Genomic DNA, 14863 nt, shown 5'->3' with positions numbered 1-14863 from the left:
TACGCTATCGCCCCATTGACGACCTCTACGAGGATTGGCTGGACTGCATCGCTGAGCTCTTCAGCACCGCTGGGGGCTCCCCTACACCGTCCCTTTCGCTGCCTCATCCGCCTCCTCTGGCAGGTGACGTAGCCCATGGAGCACCTCCACCACCCCCGCATCGACATCACCCTTGTGCCAAGAAGTGCAGCCCCGCGGCGCAACCCACCGCGCAGGGCGCCCGTGCGTGAAGAAGGAACCTGTCAGGAAATCCCACGGCCGCAAGAAGGTGCCCCTGCGCTCCCAGCTCCATCACGTCAAGACCGTGCACTGCCGGCAGCGGCGACGCATGGATAGCAGGACCTGGCTCCGCCCCCACGATGACTCCAGTCACCATCGCGGACTATTGACCCTTCACCCCCGGTGTCCCTTGTTATTTGGGTTCGTCGAGCTAGGCTGTGGAATCGTTGAGCGAGCGAGTCGGGAGAGAGTGTTCTTCGTGCGCACCCCAGGGTTCGAACCTCTCAATGGTTTGCCGGAACCCGTAATCCAACATTTGGTGCACCAGGTAGGGGGCTACGTAACCTCACTGGGGTGCTTCATCTCCACTTGGCATCGCGGGGTTTGGTGATGTAGAACAACTCCTGCTGCCACACCTTGACAGTCTCCGCAAAGGCCCCCTTTGGCCAAACAGCGTTGGCGAGCTTGCTCACCATGGTGCCGCCACAATCCGCATGCTGCCCGTCGACCTCCTTCGGCTTTAGATTGAAGACCTTGAGCCATAGGCCGATGTGTGGGGGGATACGGTGCAGCGCCTCGCACATGATGATGAACGCCAAGATGTGGAGGAAAGAACTGAGGGCTAGATCATGGAAATCTGGCCCATAGTAGAACATGAGGCCCCGGACGAAGGGATGTAGGGGAAGACCTATCCCATGGAGGAAGTGGGAGATGAATACAACCCTTTCTCTAGGCTCCGGAGTGGGGATGATTTGATCCTTTGTAGGGAGCCTGTGGGCGATGTCCGCAGACAGGTATCTCGCCTCCCTGAGCTCCATGACATCCTTCTCGGTGACAGAGGACGCATCCCACTTGCCCTTCGAGCCAGATCCTGACGTGGCTAGGGAGACTGGTGGCGGTGGGAAAGATCAAAGATTGGGCGCTAGAGCTTGAGGATGAGAAAGCAGGAGAAGGAAGAAGGTGCGGGAAAAAAGAGGGATCTTTATCCTCGTATATAGGCACTAAATATCAGACGCGCCCCTCAATCCTTAAAACTCGCCTGTTCCCAAGGGGTCGTGTGAATGACACAGTTGGATTACCCAAAACCGCATTGATGAGGATCCCGCAATGGGCGAACACGATCTAACTTATTAGAAGACGTGCCAACGGAGGCTGTGCCTCGAAACGCAAAGCGGGAGGTGCAAAAACTATTCGAAATGTTAAGAGGCCAGACGTGACATTTCACCGAAAAAAGTTGTCAGTGGAAGGACACTGTTTTGATTGATATCTTGCCTTCATGGGTAAGGGTTGTAACAATTATACAGAGCCGGATACAGTTCTTTTGTTCTGAAGATTGCTTTGAAGTATTCAGGAGGAGGAACCCGCCTTGCAATGTCGAAGACAATCCGCGTGCCAAACATATCATCATTGAAGACAATTCAAGGGCTACTGAGGGAGTCCTAGATTGAGGGGTCCTCGGGTGTCCGGGCTATTTGGTATGGGCCGGACTAATGGGTCATGGAGATATTAAGTGAAAGTCTTTCCGCCGTGTCCGGGTAGGACTCCCCTATGTGTGGATGGCAAGATTGGTGTCCGGATATGTAATTTCCTTCCTCTGTGAACCGACTCTATAGAACCCTAGGCCTCTCCGTTGTATATATAAACCAGAGGGTTTAGTCCGTAGAGGCTATCAGAATTCATACAGGCTAGACATCTAGGGCTTAGCCATTACGATCTCGAGGTAGATCAACTCTTTTAACCCCTATACTCATCAAATACAATCAAGCTGGACGTAGGGTTTTACCTCCATCAAGAGGGCCTGAACCTGGGTAAAAACGTCATGTTCCCTGTGTCCCTTGTTACCTTTGATCCTCAGACGCACAGTTTGGGACCCCCTACCCAAGATCTGCCGGTTCTGACACTGACAGCACGGGCGTCAAACACCGTGTGGACACGGGGGTTCCCTAGCTGCAGCCACTTCCAGATCAAAATCTAGGGTTGGGTGCAGTAGAGGAACCTCTGTAGATGTGCACTAGGACTAGTCCCACACAAGAGGAGCAAACAATCTAATCCAGAGAATATCTAGAAATCCTAAAAGCTAGATAGGAATCCATGGAGGAACAAGAAAGAGCGGGGGAGGGGAAATACCGGAGGAGGACCCCATCTCTGACAATCTCCATGGAGCAAGGAACCTCCACGGTGCCGGGAGGAGTGCTGGTGAGAGGAGGCGATGGCGGCGGCGACCCTGGAGGCGTCCTGGGGAGTGGAGGGGCGACAGGTGGGAAAGAACCCAAGCCCCCCCCCCCCACGCCCCACCTCTTCAGGGCCTGGAACTACAAACCCTGTGCACACGGGCTAAGTGAGCCCCGTGCGCATGGGGGTCCCATGCGCGCGGTACAGAGCCCATGCACATGGGGGCCCCGTGTGCACAGTATAGGCCCGTGGACATGGGGTACTCAGATAGTTTTGACAGAAATATCTCTTGAAGGCATGCCTGAGTGACAACTCTTACCAAGCATTTAAGGAGTATTTTGGTCTATGTTTATGAGTACATCGCACGAGAAATCCTATAACTACTAGAAGGATATGCGTGGATCACTTGCACTAAAAGAAATGATCAACAAGCAAAAAAACACAAGAGAAACAAAAACACAAAAACACCACACACAAGAAGACGGATAAAACCTCCAAGGAGGGCGATTGCTGAGGACACCATGTTTGAGTTTGTTTGGTTTGACACCGCGAAGATATGAACCTTGGGCCCAAGACCAACACTCAAATTTGAAGCACAAGTGCCACCTAAAAGTGTCTAATGTGAAAGATTTTGTTCAATTTATGCACTTATAGGATGAGGTAACTCATGAGTTGAGCTAGCTCCACCTAGATATGTGCCTACATCTAAGGAAGATATTATATGAGTATGTGTGCATGAGCAAGAATATCAACCAAAGTTACTTATATCCACGATATTTAGCCCATACCTTAACTCGCGGAATCTTGCTTCATCAAGAGGCTTGGTGAAAATATTGCCTAGTTGATTCTTGGTGTTGACATGGTGTAGGTCAATGTTTCCCCTAGCCACATGATCTTGAATGAAATGATGAAGAATCTCAATACGCTTGGTCTTGTTGTGTTGCACTAGATTCTCGGCAATCTTGATTGCACTTTCATTATCGCACCAAAGAGGCACTTTGTCACATTTAACACCATAATCCATCAAAGTTTGCCTCATCCATAATAAATAAGCACAAAAACTTCCGGCAGCAATATACTCAGCTTCGGCCGTTGAGAGAGATATACAATTTGCTTCTTTGAGGACCAACTTACCAAAGATCTCCCTGGGAATTGACATGAACCGGAAGTGGACTTGCGGTCAACCTTGTCTCCGACCCAATCCGAATCCGAGTATCCCATTAACTAGAAAGATAATCCTATGGGATACCACAGGCCCAAATTTGGGGTATGAACCAAATATCGAAGGATATATTCTTTGCACTACCGAATAGTGGCTCTCCTTAGGAGCGGATTGAAATCTTGCACACATACACACACTCAATATAATGTCGACATGCACAAAGGTAAAGAAAGGAACTGATCATGGAGAAATATACCTTTTGATCCACTTCTTTACCATTGGGATCAAGACGAAGTTGGCCATTGGTGGGCATGGGTGTATTCATGGGCTTGACATCTTGCATTTTGAACCTCTTGAGCATGTCTTGAATATAAAGAGATTGGTTGATGAAGGTTCCTCCTCTCAATTGCTTCACATGAAAACCGAGGAAGAACTTCAACTCTCCCATCATGCTCGTAGCAATTTCCTTAGTCATAAGATTCTCAAACTCAATGTTAATAGAATGGTTAGTGGACCCAAAGATTATATCATCAACATATATTTGGCACACAAACAATTCTCCTTTTACCCTTTTTGTGAAGAGAGTGGAATCTATTACCCCAATCTGGAACGGCTTCTCGCTTAGGAACACCGTAAGCTGATCATACCAAGCACGAGAGCGCCTTATGGAGTTCATAAATGTGAGAGGGGTGATCGGGGTGTTCGAAACTGGGAGGTTTCTTGACATACACCAACTCCTTAAGAGGACCATTAAGAAATTCACTCTTCACATCCATTTGATATATTTTAAAATCATGATGAGAGGTATATGCAAGCAATATGTGAATGGATTCAAGATGAGAAACGGGAGCAAAAGTTTCACCAAAGTCCAAATGTTCAACTTGGGTGAAACCTTGTGCCACTAACCTTGCCTTGTTCCTTATTACTTGTCCATGTTCATCTTCCTTGTTCTTGAAGATACACTTTGTTCCAATGACATTATGATGCTCTTTGGGTCTCTCCACAAGGGTCCATACTTCGTTGCGAGTGAAGTTGTTGAGTTATTCATGCACGACATCTACCCAATCTGAATCGTCAAGTGTATCTTCAACCTTAAGGGGCTCAACACAAGAGACAAATGAGTGATGCTCACAAAAGTTTGCCAAACGTCTATGAGTAGTTACCCTTTTTTTATGTTTCCATAGATGTTTTAGGTGAGATGTTGAAGATGCTTTAACTTGGCGGCCCCTTTTTGCTCTTTGACTGCAAATTGTTCTTCACTTGGTTTTTAACTTGATGAAGAAGCTTGTCCTTGAGATTGTTTTAGCCTTGGAGACACCCTTCTCTTCGCAACCACATGTTCTTGTTCATTGGGAAGTGATGATGAAGAAGAAACTTGCGGTTGTGGTTGATCTTGATCTTGATTACTAACTTGAGCTTGATCTTGAGCCTCTATAATTGATTCTTCACCATTCGAATGAGCTTTCCCTTGATCTTGGTCAGGAACATGAGGAACTTGATATTGTTCTTGGATAGGTTCATGATCTCCCATATCATCTTGTACAAGAGGTGCCGGTGATGAGTTCCCTTGTGGAGACTCCACAAGGGGGGCTCTTACTCCTTATTCTTCTACTTGGACTTTGGGTGTTTCTTGTGGAAGAATGTGGCCTATACGCATAGTCCTTATAGATTGTGAAGGAGCGTCATCACCTAAAACACTAGGAACAATTTTCTCCACACGGGAACCGTTATCTTCATCAAACTCCACATTCACTGTTTCCTCGATCCATCCGGTGGATTTATTGAGAACTCGGTAAGCATGAGAATTTGATGCATATCCAACAAATATGCCCTCATAAGCTTTAGGCTCAAACTTAGCTAAACATGATTTCTGGTTTAGAATGAAACACCTAGAACCGAATACCCGAAAGTATTTGACGTTAGGCTTTCTCCCGATTAGGAGTTCATATGGGGTCTTGTTCTTGATCTTGTGAAGATAAAGCCGGTTTGAAGCATGACACGCGGTGTTGATGGCTTCGGCCCAAAGCTTGTATGGAGACTTATACTCATCAGGCATGGTCCTAGCCATCTCAATAAGAGTTTGATTCTTCCTCTCCGCCACACCATTTTGTTGGGGAGTATATGGCGCATCATATTGATGCTTTATCCCCTCTTCACTCAAGAATTCAGCCATTGTGTAATTCTTGAACTCGGTGCCATTGTCAATTCGAATTTCCTTGATCTCAAAATTATGTTGACGTTGAGCTTCTTTGGAAAAGTTGATGAAGGTTTCTTGAGTTTCATCTTTGGTCTTGAGGAAGAACACCCAAGTATATCTTGTATAGTCATTGATAATGCAAGGCAATACCTCCTCCCTCCCAAACAATCATAAGTTGGAGGCCCCAAATGATCTAAGTGGATAAGCTCGAGATGCCTCAAGGTGGTGATGATAGTCTTCACTTTATGAGCTTTTTCATGTAGTTTTTGGGCAATGCAATCACTACAAGGACGTTCCTTGGCAAAAGACACATTGGTTAGTTCAAGGATGTTCTCCACCTTTAAGAGAGCTTGTAAATTTATCATGCCAACGTTGGCTAGCCGTCGGTGCCATAGCCACCCCACGTCGGCCTTGGCCATTAGGCATGTTGCAAGATGAGTTTTCTCTTTTGAGAAATCAACCACGTAAAGGTTCTCTTCAACATGCCCAACAAAGACCACTTTGAGATTGCTTCTCTTAAAGACGATCACATGGAATTCACCAAAATGAGAATCATAACCAGCACGAGCCAATTGAATTGTTGAAAGTAAATTGTAGTGAAGGGATTGGACAAGCATGACCTTTGAAAGAGAGGAATCGTTAGAGATTACAAGCTTGCCCAAACCCAATACCTTATTCTTTCTATTATCACCAAAGGAGATGTTCGAAGAGGCCTTGAGTGAATCAACGAACTCCACAAGCATCTCCCTTTCTCCGGTCATATGATTGGTGCATCCACTATTGATCAGCCATTGTTTTACACCAGAGATATAGTCCTACTAGAATCAAGCTTTGGTTTTAGGTACCCATTTTGCAATGGGTCGTAGAGAGTTAGCAACAAGGGTCTTAGGAACCCAAATAGTCCAAACATAATCATCATAGTTAGGGCCAATTTTTTTTGCAAATGTATAGCCACCATCTCCTCTCATGAGGACATAAGATGGATTGTTCTTGCCGACAACATCCTCGGGAATGGCCTTGTCCCTAGTGACCTTGCCATTCCCAACAAACCCTTTTTCCTTCTCATTCTCCTTGTGCCCTTCTTACACAAACCCTACCTTTTGAGGAGGAGGAGGAGGAGGACTGATCTTCTTCTTTTGATCTTCTTCTTGTTCTTACTATTCTTGGATGCGGGATCAAACCCAATTCCCTCCTTGGCAACACACTCCTTTTGGTTACTCAACTGGTCATTGAGGTTTTCTCCCCTTGAATGCATGACACAAGCCCTTCCTCAAATTGGGCCTTTAACATCTTATTCTCCTCATGGAGAAAGGTGCAATCATGAAAAAAGTTAGCTGTACAAGAATCTTCGTTAAACTGCATATGAGGTTCGGAAGTTGAGCATAAGACTTGGTGAGGGTAATGAGGTCGCCTTTGACAACCTTGGAACAAGTCACAAAGAACTCATGTTCCTCAACAAGTCTCGTTTGATCAACTAGAAGCTTTTCAAATATAACATTAAGGGCGTCTTTGTTCGCGAGAGCAAGTTGCAAAGCATCATTGGTTTCAACAAAGTCAATTTGATGAGCCGACAAGGATTCCTCAAGTGATGGTGTCATGACACTCTCTTCGTGTAGTTCGTGCTCGAGGAGTTCGGCTCTCTTTTTCCTCTATGAGGAGGTTTTCAACGTTCTCAATAAAGTCATTGCGTTGAGTGAGTGACTTAAGGAGATCGCCAAAGCGAGCACGAGCTTCACCATGAAGAGTTTTCATGAAATACATCAAGGATTCCTCATAAGTAATCCACGCCCTCATTACACTCATCCTCCACTATCTCACATAAGACATTGGGACTGTAGATGGCGGGTTTTTAGATTTGGACTTAGTTTTTACCTCTTTGGCCATAAGGCACCGATGTGTGAAAGTATTGTCCTCGTTTGGAGAGTCGGAGAGGCCGATGGTGGAGGAGGAGGTAGTGGCATCCATGGCAATGGCGGCCGTGCCCACTTGATCATCATCACCGACATAATCATCTCCGAACATGTATTATTCATGAACAAGATCCTTGTCATCATTCCTCTTTGCAAACTTGGTGAACATCTTCTTCTTGAGCACAAGCTTCTCGAATTTCTCTTCACGTCTCTCATATAAATAATCATGCACAAAGTGTCTTGGGCTATCACAATCGTAGCATTTCATTGATCCAAATGATCTTCCTTGAAGATTCTTCCCTTTGTTTGCCATGGTCCCAGAGTACTTTTTAACTAAGAGAGCTGTTGACGCTCAAAAGTGGCACGTTTATAAAGAGTGGCTTGAAGTTATGTCAAGATTAATTCAAACTTACTATTGAAACTCACCATGAGATGGCTCTCTTTGAGAAGATGAAGATGAATATGAAGATGGTTTAAAACGGAGCTCTGACGTAAAAGTTATGATAAGTTCAGAAATGCTCATGTCGACACCAGATTAGAGAATGGCTAGAAACCCAATTAAGGTTACTTAAAATGGAGAAAGTTTCAACATGAAAGTTGTGCGTCTCATCAAAAAAATCGATTTTGATATAACGATCGTCCCAATCTGAGATCGTATGCAGAAGTTACAGCCCGCACAGCGTGACCCTCCAGTGAGCAAAATATGACGCCCAGAACCAGACACATATGTGGGTATGTCTGATGAGCTGCGTGAATACTTAGCTGTTTTATGCGAGCGATTTGACCCTTGAGATGACCTCTGATGAAAAAACTCTCAACATTAAAGTTGTTCGTCTCGTCCAAAAGGTCAAGATTTCTTTTGGACTCGTTTCCATCTGAGGTCGTTTATCACCACAAAAAAGACCCACAAGGTGCAACCAGTTTTAGACCGAACAATTTTGGAAAGTTCGGATAAAACCAATCCGAATTTGACTAGGGTTTTGGACGTGAATCCAAACCTTTTCCTTGCACGGGAAAGCCAGCCTCCTCTTATATACCTAAGGGGTGATGGCCGATTGAACAACACACAATCGACAAAATCATCTACCACTTTTTATCTTTTATCTTTTCTCCTTAACCCTAGTTCTTCTTCTTCTTCTCTTTCTTTGTTCGTTCTTCTTGTTGCAGGGCGGCGATCCACAAGGCCCTAGGGGCGATCAGGTCTACCTATGGCATCCCATAGCCATCGCGCGTCCAGACGGGGTCCCTCCCTGGCGTGTGGGGTTTCGGGTTCTCAAAAGCACCTGCCGAATTGCCTGCTACCGTGCTTCCGGCTGGGTCTCCTTCGACGTGAGCTGCGGTGCATCACTCCCGGCGTCGAGGGTACACGGTGACGTGTTCATGTGTGAACACACTTTTTGGCGACTCCGCTGGGGAAGCATCATCAAGTTGCTGCAATCTACAAAGGTAATATGAATACCCGATTCTCCTTTGTAGATGCAAATAATCCATATGTTGTTGCTGGATCACCTAATGAGCATAATGTATCGGCTAGCCCTAGTTTTATCAATCATGCATCTAATTATGTGCAAGGGACGATGAAAAACAATCTTCATGCTTCAAATTCTTATGATTTTAGCAACGTACAACATATGTATCCAAACCCTCATGCATCTGCAACCCCACAAATCCATATGCCGATGAACAACATGATGGGTTTGGTTAATCAATTTGAAACACCTCATGTTAAAATTTCCAATAGCATACAAGAAAGTGTTTCACATTTTTATTCATCAGCAACTAATTTGCAATATGTGAATCAAACCTTGCCATGCTACTACTAGCTATTCGGCCAGTTACTCTCAACCATCATATGCTACACCTCTTGTTAGTAATTTTTCATCACCGTATGCAACTGTAGATGTTCATAATTCGGCCCTGCATCTTCATGGTCATAGCCGAATAAGTGAAAATTTTACAGGAATGCATGTGCCGTCATCAAATACTGTAGCATATAATGCATACTCTATGCAATTCAAGAATTTCGACAACACTCACGAATCATTTTCGAAAGAATCTAAAAGTTTGCGGAGCAATCCCTTCCAGAAGCGGTTGTGGCTACATTAAAAAAGAGCTTGCCACAAAACAAGAGAATTAGTTCTCTTTTCTTTGAAAAATATAAAAAGGGATTGTTTCTTGATTATGCTGCAATAAAGGCTAGAGTTTCGCAGGAAGTAGAAACTTCATCAATTGATAGTATTGGTGAGAGAGCATATCATCATACAGCAGTGCATACTCCTCCACCTAGTACCGCAGCATATTATACACTCCCTAGGCAATCGCAAAATTTCAGGAACACTAACACTTCATTGCCGAAAGATCCTAAAAGCATTGGGGGCGGCAAACTAATCTAGAGTGGGCTAAAATTGAGAGGGTAGTTAAAGCTTTGCGTGATAGGGTGCAAGTACTTTGGCAAGAGAGAATTGATAGGGAATTAGCTCAAAGAAAATAAGCCTTGCCAATTGATATAACCGGTTAAAAGAATGATGATTCGGAAACTAAAAGTGCTTCGGTTGAAAAAGCCAAATCAAGTAGTATATATTCTGAATCCATCACATCCAAATAGGAAAACATTGCTGAGAAAGGGCCTGGCAAGCATAGGAAAACAACGGTGCTTGATTTTCCTGAAGTTAGTGGAACCTACTTCCTTCCCTATGAGTTCTGTGTCGTAGAAATTGACAAGCTTCAAGGACAAGAACAAGTAGCAGAACAAAGTTCAGCCGAAAAAACCTTCAGTGTAATGATGCACGGAATCAAGAAAAAGATGATGATGAGGCGTTGGGGAGCCACCCAAAGATGAAGCAAGATATTGTTCAAGTCACACCACCATCATGCTCTCCCAACATATTTGAAGAGGTATGTTTAGCAAGTAATTTACATATTTTCAGATTTGGTCAAAACTTTATTGTTGATACATCTATTAGAAAAATCTTCTAAGTAATTTTGAAAGACCAATGAAGAAGGGTAATTTACTTGTTAGCAATAAATTGGTCAACCCATTGCGCCATTTATAAAGACCGATACTGAATTATTTTTGTAATCAAGGCTTTCCTCATTGCTTCATTTAAAGTTCGTATCTACATGGGTAGCCTTGCTTTTTTCATACTTGGCTTACTCTTGGTCTCAATTGAGCCATGCATGTTCTAACAATTTTTGTTTTAGAAACATAAAGCCAAGGTCAGATTCTTTTCAGAAAACTGATGCTAGTATAATATCTTATCCAATGACATCGGTAAAAGAATGCAAAATAAAAACCATAGCCGAATGGGGTGATACAAAATCTGAACCATTCGTTTGCTTACCTCCAAAGCCGTTTTCACAGCAAGATCGCCTAGAAAATAAAAAAATTACCTTCAATTCCAATATGTGTGATCTAATCTTTGATTTGTTGTTGAGAAATAATTATATTTGAATTATTGATCACCATGTTGAGCCATCTGTCCAGGGACGAATGTATTGTAGGTTGCAAGATTCGTCCATGCATAATTTTGAGGATTGCAACATGTTTCGTCAAATAATTAAATCGGCCATTGATAAAGGACGATTGAAATTTGTTGAAACACCAAGAGATGACCAGTCTATTCCGATTGGTCCCAATGGCAGAAAGTTTTTGCATCGGCTGCTTCAAGCCGTTCCACTTAAAGAGAAGGTAAAAACTGCAGGTGTTGAGATCAAGATTTCAAGTAAAGAAGTTGTTGAAGAGCATAATGAACACAATCTTGAGGGCGAGAATTCCATCGAAGCTACAATGCAGATGCCAAGGACTGGGGGGCAGCAAGAAAATCCAATGATCGACAAAAGCAAACCAAAAGAAAACAAAGGCCGAAATAAGGACAAGTGTAAGAGATCAAAAATCACCTTCACTGAACTATTGGATAAATATCAAAAGAAGAGTGAAGATAAGAATACATATCGGCCAAATCATGCAGAGAAACCAAGATCGCCCCCAAGGCGCAAATACGAGGATTGATATTGGCAAAGTGAGAATTTTAATGCAACATATTCATATGCTTATTTTGGGCCGCCAATGCCAATGCCGTGGATGCCTCCCTATGGTCATATTGATCCATACCCATCATGGGACATGTATGATACAAGGTCACATTCTCCATCTTATTTTAGACCATCTCACCAATATTATGCAGCTCCAAGAAGATCAACATTTCAACAATCACATGTTAAAAACTATTTCAATCATAAGGAATCGGTCCAGAGCTCAAGGAAGAAGAAAGAGGTGGTCAAGCAATTTTACCGTGTTAAAAGAGATGGTCATAAGAGTGCAACTTCAGATTTGATCTCAAATGAAAAGAGCCAATTAATGTGTTGACATTGGCTACAAAAGACAATAAGACAAGGCAACCAATTATTGAGAGTTGAAGTGCCAAATATGAAGATAAGAAGTTGAGAGTGCACAAGGCCCAAAAAGAGTTGCCATTGGTTGAAACAAAATCACAGTCGAGGTGCTCACTTGGCTTATCGTATTGGCAAAAGTAGAAATTACAAAAACTTAGTGCACAAGAACTTGACGAAAGGAACATGGCATGGGTTCCCAAAGGAAGTGCTCAAAATAAGAATTATGTGCAAGCTTCCATTACAAGAAGTGTAGCAAAGGTGAAGAAGGAAAGGAATGAAAACTATGAAGGACCAAGCCAAAGATTTCAACATCTTTGGTATACAAATTATCCATATTCTTCAACTATGCCATTAACGCCTATGACATGGAATTCATCATCATATATGATTGGTAACCCTCAATGGGCTTATTTTAATCCATGGATGCAATATAATTTCTTACGTCATGAAAGGGTATTACCAATTCACTATACATTTGATTAGCTACAAGTTTGTTGCTAATCCAAAGGGTCGAAATACTTTATTTGTCATTTCACTTGTTTATTTTGGCTATATGTGCTTTGAATGAAGTTTACATGGTAATGGACGATATTTATCTATCGTCCTTAGAGTATGTCAATGCATGGCCGGTGTAGTATTCTAACATCATCCTTAGTTTGATTGGAGAGTGAGACAAGGTACGTGCTCATGGAAATTTATATGTATGGCTATATTATGATTGAATGGAGTTGAGACATCATGACCGATGTCATTGAATGTATGCTGCATAGACCAATTCATAGCTGCAGAATTGGTTAGTGGGCTTATACTTTTTTTGGATATGATTTGGCTTATGCATCTTTGAGATCTATAAGAGGCCAAATCGTAGATGATTTTATTACTGAACATGGGATTAATGTCATGCATAATATTAATATTAGCCTTGTCTCTCCAGTACTATGGAGATTTTTTTTTGATGATTCAATTCATAGCAATGGCCAAAGTGTTGGTGTTATTTATATATATCTTTATGGTACTATTTTTGAAGCCTCATGCTGCTTAGAATATTTTTATGCACGATTAATCAAGGCCGAATATGCATTGTTATTCGGATTGACTCTTTTACTTGATATAGGTGCTATACATATTGAGGCTTTCGGTGATTCGTTATGAGTAGTGCAACAAATATCCAAGGGTTATCAATGTTTTGACGAATCACTTATAATTTATCTTGGGGTATGTCTAGATGCAAAATTTACCTTGGGTTAGATTAAAATTGTTCATATATTTAGACATGACAATTGGAGAGAGTTGGCATAGCAAGCATCCGGCTACCATGTCCATCATGTTGTATTGCATTTCTCTCAATAGCCAATGCTTAGTCCCGTCAATATAGGTAAGGCCGAACCGAAGTCCATAACTTCGGCCACTAATGAAATTTTTATGCAAGCGAAAGTAAGGATCGGAGAAAGTTTATTGTTGATTATATACAAAATCCTAGCATAAGGGTGAACAATATGGTTCGGATGATGACCTTGAGATACATATCTATGAAACATTATCACCGGATTATTAATGAAGCTGAGAAGGTTTCACCCAAGTTTCCATCAGAAATTTCACACAAATACATGGCCGTTATATACTTATCGTCCTAAGAACATATAAATGGCCGATGGAGTGTTGACATTGTCCTTAGAACAAACTTGGTACAAGTTATTTTTCGGCACGCTAGCTTTGCCGAAAAACAAGGGGCATGTGTTGACGCTCAAAAGTGGCATGTTTATAAAGAGTGGCTTGAAGCTATGTCAATATTAAGTCAAACTTACTATTGAAAGTCACCATGAGATGGCTCTCTTCGAGAAGATGAAGATGAATATGAAGATGGTCTAAAACAGTGCTCGGACGTACAAGTTATGACATGTTCAGAAATGCTCATGTCGACACCAGATTAAAGAATGGCTTGAAACCCAATTATGGTTACTTCAAATGTTGAAAGTTTCAACATGAACGTTGTGTGTCTCATCGAAACAATCGATTTTGGTATAAATATCATCCCAATCCATGGTCGTATGCCAAAGTTAGAGCCCGCACAGCACGACCCTCCAGTGAGCAAAATATGACGCCCAGAACGAGACACATATGTGGGCATGTCTGATGAGCTGCGTGAATAATTAGCTGTTTTGTGCGAGCGATTTGACCCTCCAGATAACCTATGATGAAAAAATGTTCAACATGGAAGTTTTTCATCTCGTCCAAACGGTCAAGATTGCTTTTGTACTTGTTTCCATCCGAGGTCATTTATGACCACAAAAAAGACCCGCAATGTACAGCTAGTTTTGGACCGAACAATTTTGGAAAGTTTAGATAAAACCAATCCGAATTTGACTAGGGTTTTGGACATGAATCCAAACTTTTTCCTTTCACGGGTAGTCTAGCCGCCTCTTATATACCTAAGGGGTGACGGCCAATTGAACAACACACAATCGACAAAATCATCTACCACTTTTTATCTTCTATCTTTTCTCCTTAACCCTAGTTCTTCTTCTTCCTCGTTCTTCGTTCGTTCTTCTTGTTGTAGGGCGGCGATCCACGAGGCCCTAGGGGCGATCAGGTCGACCTAGGGCAGCCCATAGCCATCGCGCGTCCAGATGCGGTCCCTTTCGGGTGTGTGGGGTTTCGGGTCCTCAAAAGCACCTGCCGGATTGCCTACGTACCGCGCTTCCGTCCGGGTCTCCTTCGACATGAGCTGCGGTGCATCACCCCAGGCGTCGAGGGTACACGGTGACGTGTTTGTGTGTGAACAAGAGCCTAGTCTTCTGCAAAGTCATTTGC

This window comes from Triticum aestivum, chromosome 4A, assembly GCF_018294505.1.
Source record: "Triticum aestivum cultivar Chinese Spring chromosome 4A, IWGSC CS RefSeq v2.1, whole genome shotgun sequence".
NCBI classification, from domain to species: domain Eukaryota; kingdom Viridiplantae; phylum Streptophyta; class Magnoliopsida; order Poales; family Poaceae; genus Triticum; species Triticum aestivum.
The sequence above is the reverse complement of the archived record's forward strand: the minus strand, read 5'-3'. Positions refer to the sequence as shown.